Raw genomic sequence first — 10,764 nt, forward strand, 5'->3', positions numbered from 1 at the left:
TCACTTATTCACTTCACAGAAGTATAAATTTTGAAAACAAAATCTCTCACTTGCTAGACTTGGTGTGGAGATGCCGCTGTGGTGTAGAGATGCCACTTCACCTGACGAAGGAGAAAGCCTCCAGAAAGCTTGTGATTTTCAAATAAAACTGTTGGACTATAACCTGGTGTTGTAAGATTCCTTACATTTGCTAGACTTTGTCCTGTATCTTCAGGTCAAATGTCCCTTCAGTTATAATTTCTGAATTGGGCCTCATTTTCCTTATCTATATCTTCTGGGTTGTGTGTAGTTATGTTGATGTTTGGCAAAAGTAGCAACAGCAACTCAGAGTGTTCTGATGTACTGGCTTCCTCGGGGACTGGCACTGTTCTTTCAGGCTTACTGAAACAGAAGAGTGAAAAATGTCAAAATTCTGCCTCAAGGAAATGTCTTTGAACAGTCCTTGCATTGTAACATACATGTTTTTGTGGTTGAGTGTATGCTTGTGCGTCAGTTGGTGAATGGGGGAGGGGGGGGAGGGACAAGATATAAGGCCAGGATGGTACTAGCCCTAAGCTTGGGGAGTTCTTTGGCTTTGGTCTCCCCTACTCTCTCAATGCTGTCTGGCCAATGATGTTAAGATGGCCTCCTCAAATGGGGTCAAGGGTTTGAAAGTGCTTGGGCCCCCTCCAGTTTTGTTCTGCACCATCCAGTCCTGTAAGCAGGCAAATAGTTTTCACATTTTGCTAGTTTAGGGAGCATGTACAGTGGTCCATCCACCAGCACATTCTGTCTGACCCTAAATGAACATACATCAGCATTATGCTTTCCAAATAATGTTGCTCAAAGTGTAAATTAGGTCATATCATTGATTATTACTGTTATGTTATTTGACTAAATGCACTTACCATGTACACAACTTTATAGGAAAGATGAGGTATTTTATAAATAAAAATATACACATACTTAGATCTATAATATGCATAAAAAAATCTTACATCTGTGTGTAGGGTTCCTGTCTATAAAACCTTACATCCTCTTGTCAAGTTTTTGTCATACTTTTGTGTCTAAATTTTCTATTGTAAGTTCCTATATCCACATTTAGTATCCATGTAAACTTGTGCTGTAATTACAACCTTCCACCAGTGGTGCCAATGTAGTACCTCAGTTTTGCAGCTCCTTCAACTGTACTGCAGGAAAACTTGTATGCTCCAACCAACTCTAATTCTCAAGTTACTGTTAGTTTTAACTATGAATAACAAAATTAAATCTATAGGTTACATTAAATTTGGCACATTTCATTGAAAACTTTTTCATTTTTTATTTGTTACTTTAATTTTCAAAAGAAACACAGTTGAATTTTAAAGCCAATTGATTACCTCACATGTGCTTTATTGACAGTTAGAAAAGATCAATGTTAATTATGTATACCTGTGGGACAGAGATTCTAATTTCTAACAACTATGAGACACAGACAGCAGGAGAAAGAAACAGAGGGAAAGTTACAAATAGAGAGAAAGATACACAAAGAAAAAGTCAGACAAGCATAGGTTATAGCCTCCTTTTTCTTCCACTTCAAATACAAGACATATAGCTCATATTCCCCAATGTTTTGTACATGGTTCCACCTCTGCCACATGGAAATGTTCTTATGGGGTTAAATAAAAGTCATGAGCATTCTAAGTGAGATTCTCTCTAAGGGGTAGGTATCCCTTTGATTTCCCAGTTGTAAGGTTTGCCACATGTGGAACGACAAACAAAAATGAATTATTTTAAGGAAATTTGACAGAAAATGTGTGTATTTTGAAAGCTGTAATTGGCTTCCATTGTTAAAAGGGATAATCTAACTTGCAACCTGGGCAGATGCAATACAGACCAATGATTGGTATTTGCTTTACTATATCTGAACAGCATTTCAGATCATTTACAAACCAATCCATTGTGCTGATAAATAAGATAAACACGGTATACTGATGGTTAAAAATGGTGCAGTCACAGAAACACATGGGATAAGAAGTGCAACATTTGTGGCATCAGTTCAGGGCAACACCGAATAATGGTGCCTTTATTTTGTGATCAATTTTACGTCCTGTCTGCATGAATAAGTTAAAAGTAGCTCACTATCCAGAAACAGAATGCAGTGTCCGGCTCCGTAAGACTAAATTTTATTATTTTTGCATTATGTCAATTTCATTTGTATTACATTTTGCAACAAAAGCACACGTTTGTGCCTCAAAAGAAATTCTATATTCTGTTTTCCCCATTTACCATGGCATATTTATTTTGCAGTGCACTGCAAAGGTGCAGGAGAACTGGATTTCATGCCTAGAAGCTGACAAAGCAATTTTGTTTAAAGATGCTCTAAAATCACACTGCAAAATATTCCTCTCCTCTATCAAGTATTTGTGACAGAAATTTTAAATTGTAAATACTGGTTATCCTTCCCGCAAGACAATTTTACCCATATTTTGAAGAGGTGTGCGAAATCACTGCAGCGTTTGACTGTACCATGCAAGTCACTTCAAAATCCTGTCTAAATGAAGAGAAAACATAGCAGATTTTTTTTTAATATTGATTATTTTTGTACCAGTCAAATGAACTAAAATCTCAAAGCACTTTGAGCTACAAGGGTTAGGTTTCCGAGTTGAGCCTCGAACTGTGTGTTAATCAGGTAGCTCAGGCTGCACCAGAGGCAAACTGCATATCCTTTTAAATTTACTATGTTATTTCTCACCCTACTTTGGTGAGTTGCCGATGCCAGGCCCAAAAGGGCTGGAAGATTACCTGGGTGTGATTTGCAGCGTCAACTTAATTTACATAGTGTATGTGAGCTCCCAGACCATTTTAGGCCTGGTGTTGGAAAGTCACGAGAGGGGACAGAAATTAGCATAATAAATTTAAAGGGATGCTGCCACTTAAAGGTAAGTGGCCATATTTACGGTAATAAAAATGTTGGCTGCTTTTAAAAAGCCTGCTAATGTTTTAATGCATACTTCTGTCTTTGCAAAGATTGTTTGGTTAACAAAATTGCCTTGCAAAACCTTGTGGCTGGCACAATAAATATGGAGACATTAAACCAACTGATGAAGCAGTGTAAAACTCCAACCTTATATTTGATGCCTTGCAAAGTGGAGGTGGTGCAGAATGAGCAAGGAGGGAAGCTGCTTGCCATTATAGAGCATCCTCCCCATAGGATGGAATTCAAGCATACCTGGGAGGATATAAAGGTACAGGACTTCAAGGCACAGCTGGCCATTACTACAACTGGCAATGCGATCCCTTTGCTGCATGTTAGCTGCTGATTTCCTTGCAGCAGATGGCACAGTTCTGCATCTGGCTACTGACCCAAAGTCTGTGTAACCTGCTCACTGCCAGGGAGGTGTGCCTCTGCCTGCAAATACATACAGGAGGACACCATCAGGTGGGTAAAGGCTGCCTCTGTTGCAGCCTGACCTGCCTAGCGTTCTTTTATTGCTACTCTTCTTCCTCCAAAAACCTATATAGGGTGGTTCCCATTGTCCCCATATCGTAGATGTAGCAATAAAAAGGTATCGCCAGAACAAATGGCACAAAGTCTTCTGACAAAATAAATGGAAACAGAAAAGAAAAAATATAGTCCCAAAATTCTGCTGCAAGTCGCACTATATGGATCTTTAATTAGACTTCCAACATATCTTAGCAGCCCGACGCACCAATTTTATTTCATTTTGGATGACTGACGCTATGCCAGCGTAAATGTCGGGAAATTGCGCGCACATTTAAATTACTCAATTTTAATATAATTAACTGCAAACTGATAGGTGCTGTTGATGCCAGTATAAAGTCCAACTGGAAAACTGAATGGGGCACTAAGAGGGTGGAAATCTGGCATAACAGATCTCTGCCCATTTTTCCAACTAGTTATGACCAATCAAAACATCCACCCTCCTATTTGAGTGTGTGATCCTACATCCATTCTTTGAAAAAAAATCAGATTTTTCAATTTCATCACAATTTTAAAGACTGCAGTCTAACCAACTGAAAAAGTATTATTTCTACATCATTAATTTTTTTCCATAATCAACAAAAAAGGGCTTTTATGGTTACAATAAAAATGATATAGAACAACAATGGTATTAAACATATAATTCTGTTGATGAAGTATATTTTCTTCAGCAACCATTTTAAAAACGTTTTCTAATGCTGGCTCATTCGTGCTTGCTCCGTACCCAATAAATATTGCTGCATAATGTCTAAAGTAGTACAGGTAGTGTTGTCTGCATATCCTGTATCTCAGTTGACATTGTGTAGATCATAATTTGATTGGTTAAAACAGTTCAACAATTGGATGAGTTGTTAACATGTGGAACTTACACTGACAATTTGCAACTCATCACCAAACAGTTTAGAGAATAAGTTAATAAAACCCATCAAAATATAAAATTCACTGTTGTTTTCTCCTCAAGTTCACTGGTGACAAAGCTTAATAAATTAGATGCTATCTAACTCGTTCAGGCATGACACATTTGTGAATAAGATATCCAAATCTTTCTCACGTGCAAAATGTTAGAATTTGACTTGCATTATGCTGTGGAGTGTTTCCCCTGCTCCACTGCATCACATAGAAAATGTAACAGGTATGCGTTTTCCACTTTAAAAGCCTATTTAGAATTTGCCGGACCTACCGTATTATTGCATGTGTTTCAAAGCAATTTTAAGCATTGTACAAATTGTTGCACAACACATTTAAAACAGATCAGAATATTTTTTTATTATGAAAATGCTTTAGATTATGGCAGATTTCCAATGATGTTTTCTATTCCTTCAATTGTATACAAGCAGCAGGGGGCAATCTAACTCAGAAAACCTGCTGTGAGAATGTTCCAGGCTGCCAGTAATGATAACAGCCTAAACTCTATTACAACATGTCTCGAGGCATTCTGCAACATACGCCATATTTCATGGCAGTTTGCATAGTACGCTGTTCTGAAATGTGTGCCGAATTCAATTTTTGTGTGTAAATTTTATGTTCATGCAGATTAGTTATTTTGAAACTAATTTAGATTCTATCCACAAAGAAGTGATATTGAAGTCTCAGCATTCTGCCTCCTTTTTGTTACTTCTCTCTACAATAAATGATGAGGTAGAGTGTAAAATGGATGACAATTTTGTTGCTGATTTCTAAATGAACTGCCAAATATTAGTGGCCATTGCATACTAAAACTTGTGAATGATATAATCTTCAGCGTTTACACAAGTCAAATGAGTTTGATAAATTAACTCCTGGGGTCAATTTTTGGATGGCCGAGCGGGTGCGTTCGTGGCGGGGGGGGGGGGGGCTCCCCGGAGCGGGTCCGGAGCCCGGCTCCAACCCGCCCACTTCCGGGTTCCCCAATGACGCGAACTGGTGCAGGCGCAGCCCCCGCATGCAGGACTCCCATCGGCCATCAAAGCCGGCGGGCTCCCACTTAAAATCATTATCTGGGTACTTGAGGTCGTTTACAGACCTCATTAATTGGGGATTTTAGGAGGATTCGGATTTTGGACTACCCAGAGCATGTTTCCATGCTGGGGGAAACACTCCCTGTTTAAACAGACGTATTGCAGCCAGCGGCAGCTACAAAGGTCCATTTAACAGGTGTGGGGTAAACCCTCATTCATTGCAGCAGGGCACTCTGTCACCTCAGACAAAGTTTTGCCTGCCACACCGTTGTCTCCACACTCCAAATTATTAAATCATACCCTAAACTCTGCTGTCCAAACACATTTACTTACTTTGTGGACCCCCTCACACTCACACCGTTAGGATGGGTGGGGGTTTCCACAGCTGCATTCATCACTCCATTGGAGGACAACCATTTTCACCAGCCTCGCCAGGCATAGCGTCCACCTCCGCCTCGTGGAGCTACACAAAACATTGCTGCGCAACAGGCACCTGCACAAAGTAGTTGTGCAACTACACATACACCCACTGTAGGGTGACCCAATGGGTGGCATCAAGGGTGTTCATGGAGAACCTCATGAAAGAGCATTATTGCACAAGCCAGTCAAAAATGGCCAAGACGTGGCAGTAGTGGTGGCAATATAATATGTAATGTGAGTTGATCAGAAATCAAATATAAGTAAAAACCATGACGAACCCTCAAACACCCTTGTGCATCCCCTTCATGCTCACGACACGTTTGCCTTACGCTTCCTACTACACATACGTGATGCATGCCCTGTGGCTGCAGCACAGGTAGTGGCAGGTGGGGTGAGGCTGACCATGAAAGAGATGCACGAGAGGGTGAGTATGAGACAGAGCCATGAGATTGTATAAGGATTGGGTTGACTGGTAGTGGTGGGATGAGTATTGGCGATGTGAGTAAGTGCAGATAAGGTGAGGATGAGCTTTGAGTGGGTGCGAGGAGTGATGTGACAGAGTAGTGTTGGCAGTACAGAAGGAGATGTGGGGTGGGGGTGGTGATGTGGCAGACGGAGTGTAGGGGAATGAGTAAGTGTACTCACTTCGGCTGACCTACTTAGGTTATTGAAGCGCCTCCTGCACTGTATGCAGGTGCGTGTTATGTTGGTGGTGCTGGTGACCTCCTCTGTCACCTCGAGCCAGGCTTTCATGGTGGCAGAGGCAGGCCACTTCCTCCCGTCTGCCGGGGAGAAGATCTCTGTCCTCCCCCTCCTCCTCACCCCATCCAGTAGGACCTGGAGTGAGGCATCATTGAACCTGGGAGCAGCCTTACCCCGGGTTGCTCCATGCTGTAATTTTGCCTATTTTCTGCAGCATCAGTCAGTGGAGGACTGCCCCTTTAAATAGGGCTCCTCCAGCTGACAGCCTATGATGCGGGTGCGCAGTGCGCCTGCTGCGCAGCTTTCCAGCGCGAAACCCGGAAGCCAAGGTAAGTGGCTTCAATTTACTTACGATCGCATGGGGAACCCACCGATTTTACTGGGTGGGTTACCCACGCGCCCAGTCAACCCCCCCGCTGGCAACCCGCCTCCCTCCTAATATCGGGCCCCTGCTGTTTATAACGGTTTCAGTTTAATAAGCAAAAACTATGACCTGTATGAAGAGTTACAGACAAGATTTTTTTGTGTCAGGCACACACTAACTTGGTTAGTGATTGTGACCGGTGTGCTCTTCTTCCAAGTCAGTGGTATCGTCCAGAATCCAACAACTATGAACAGTCAGTCCAAAGTCATTGCTCAAGTCAAATTGCTTTGCTCAAGAGAACCCTTCATTGTATCAACTTACTAACATCCCTATAATGGCTACTAAGAGCCAAAAAAGTAATTTGCTCTCCCTCCAACTGCAATTCTATTTGCTCTTTCCTCCTCCTCGCTCTCCTAGAGCGGGACTCCTAGAAGGACCCATACCAAGAAGCAACTGCATTGCCAAAAGACCCATAACAGTTCTGAACGTACAATAGAATCTACAATCACTTTCTAAAACCCAGAAGCTACTGCAAGAAAAATGTCTCCACAGCCTATGGAGCTTCACCTGAGAGCAGCTGAGAATCCCTTTAAATAGCATTTGAAGTGGGTGCCTTAGGACTTGTACCACACATGACTGGTGGGCAAGAGCAGGAAGTGGCATTGTTCAGCGGTGAGATCGGAAAATGGCACCAGCGTAATAATGATGTTACTTGATCTCGATTTCAGTTTATTTATGAGGCTCCAGCCTGTTTCAAATAGGAGCTTTGACTGCTAGGATTAAAATCCCCTGGAAAATCTGACCCTCTGTAAAAGCAGCAATAAGTGGGCAGGAGGACCAGGTGTTTTTCATTTCCACCTGCTACCACCATGTTTTTGGAGGGCAAACAGAGCATTAAAGAGATGCAAATTGCCCCTTTATACTCTTCAATCTTGAAAGGAGACAAGTTAAAATATGGCTGCAGGACAATAGATCATAAGGACAAACTGTAAAAACACAAGTTGTGAACTTATGTCAAGCAGTCCTTTGCACACAAATGGTTAATTTCTGGAATGATTGTCTGAGTAGGGTAGAGGTGGCAAAAACTGTAACAATCAGGAAGCAATTAGAAGCTCTCATGGGGGTGGAGAAACATGGATTTCTATGAATGGATGGTCTAGATGAGCAGAATGGCCTCCCTCATTTCTATTCATCTTTGTGAACATAAAGAACAATTAACCACAGGTTGGAAAATGATGACAATTGAAAAAAAAGTTTGTTTTCATTTATGTTTTTTTTAAACCAAAAATAAATGTTACAGTGACAATGTTAAACAACATATTTATTAATATAAAAATCCCCTTTAGAGTTGGGACCCATACACTTCTCCCCCAGTGCTGTGAGGATGGCTAATTAGGAGCATCAGGACTTTCAGATGCAAGGATGGCATAAGATATATCTGCATGACAGTATGTGTTGAATGACTTGGTTTTCACATTCTAAAAAATGGCATTCCCTCCCATTACTTTCAGCCCCTGCACCAATGCCTCATTAATCTCTCTCATCCTCTCCAACAATAGCTTCTGTCATCCACCTATTCGCTTCTATTATTTTTACCACCTTTTCTGAGCTGCCTCAATCCAGCGAACATTTAAATGATCCTGTTTTCCTTCCTCACAGATCCAGTGACTTCTATTCAAAATTCAGCTGGAAGTCCACATTTGCTTCATCTTCAAGGCAGCTGCAGTTGTGGAGATAAAAACTGCACATTTCAAGAATGGGCCACCACCATAGGTTGTATAGTACTGATGGTGTGACAACTCTGTGTGACAGGCTGCTGTCTGAGGGATGATCTGCTAGCCCCATGGGATACACAATGAAAGGACTTTCTGCTAAATTGAATTTAACAAATGTTATTGATTTTCCACCTGTTGGATCTTTACAGTCATTCAGCTTGTAACTGCCATTCATAATATTAAAACTGATGTGCTATATTAACCATTTACTCACACATCTGCAACTGATGTAGGACTGTCACAATTGCTGTTAATGTTAAGCTATGCATGCACAACTTTCTTGGGGATGAACAAGGAATGGGTTTCTTCTGCACAGGTGCGAATCATATGAACTACATTAGTCCTCAACCCCTCTTCTTCTCCCCACTCTAATATTGTTGTCACAGCCTCCTTTTTATCTTTGTCACCTTTTCCTTCCCCTACCACCTAAAATCCTTGTCCTCTCTCTGACCCTCCGAGTGCAAATTCATTTATTTTGCAATCTGGATTTGAAACATTACATACCAGGCCCAAATAGCTTGAATGTGTTCTGCATGACTTCAACCATCAGAAACATTAGATCTCCCACACCACAAGAAGTCTTCCTTCACTTTGTAGGTTTATTACAACAAGAGCCACTGCTAATTGAGCTACTCCTCCTCTCCCACAGAAAAAAAAACATGGATTATATTCCATAGGATCTAATCGAAAAGCAATTTGTTTATAGCTTCATTTGACTAATGTGCACACATTCTAATATCACTGGCAGGCAATTTTAAAATTTAAAATCAAACAGAAACTAATATCAGCAGTCTTTGGGTGGCCTTGAATACTGAATAAATATATTATTGCAGATTGTTTTTTAAGTAAATAAGATGAAAGGGATCATAATGAAATCAGATTTTATAGTCTTGCATGTAAACCCCAGAGGAAAAAGAACCTTCAACTTCAAAAAAATAGCAAACTATTGGATTGTGTTAGAAATATTCTGCATCTTTTTGTTACAAGTTGGAAATAAAGCCTTGATAGGTCATGTCATGTGGCCAGTCTTTAAACAACAACTGTGCAGCTTTGAAGATAGATTTATGTTAGAGAATGTCACTGAAGTTAAAAAATTAATAAGAAGTTTAAACCAACAGGAGATGGTCAATTTTCAGGGGTTCTGCACTTAAACTTTGCCACAAAACATGTATACCATGTCTGGATTCAAAATGATAATACATTAATAACCAGATTTACTCCCCACAAACCATGCACTAGCAAAGGGAAGGCAGGTAATCTGATCCCAGATTTTCAGAGTATGTGACAATGTGCCCAGAGTGATTTGCTTGATGATTTTCTTGCCCTCATTGTGGGGAAGTATTGGCACATGCTTGGTGCCTTTTCCATTAGGGACTCGCTCATTCCGACCTGTAGCATGTTTGCTTTTTTGTTCACATTTATAGAAATAATAGTTTGTTTGTTAACATTACATTTCACTCAATAATCTGTACCTCAAACATTATATGTGAACAATCCCATGTTCTGATTGACGACCAATCAAACTTTCAAGTTGTACTTCCCTGCACTACTATCAGCTGGAGCTACAGAGAAATACATGAATAGTTTCTTCACGCTTAGATATTTTCTTCTAAATAAAAATACAAAAGAGAAATGAATGCACGACAATCAACGTGTTGCAAAGTGTTTACCACAATGCAGAAAAGATGATTGTCCGATAATTAAATCACAAAAGGTAAAATACAGAAAATGTCAGAAACAAGCCAGACTGTTGCTGGTCCATGCTAACACTCTATGCTCTCAAGATTTGCCATTAGTATTAATGTACTATTGTTTAAAAAAGGATTATATGTTAGGTCACTTCAAAGTTAAGTTATAGTCCAGCAATTTTATTTTAAAATAAAATTGCTGGACTATAACTTGGTGTTGTAAAATTGTTTACAATTGTCAACCCCAGTCCATCACCGGCATCTCCACATCATGACTTCAAAGTTAATTTTGCAACCAACTAACACTAAATATAATCTGTACACTAGAGATGTAATTTCAGCAAATATCATCTTCAGAAAAGACTCAAATGGAAAGAGGACATAGACCATATTAGTCCAGCAATTGGGCAATATA

The sequence above is a fragment of the Heptranchias perlo genome, chromosome 16, assembly GCF_035084215.1.
Source record: "Heptranchias perlo isolate sHepPer1 chromosome 16, sHepPer1.hap1, whole genome shotgun sequence".
Taxonomy (NCBI): Eukaryota; Metazoa; Chordata; class Chondrichthyes; order Hexanchiformes; family Hexanchidae; genus Heptranchias; species Heptranchias perlo.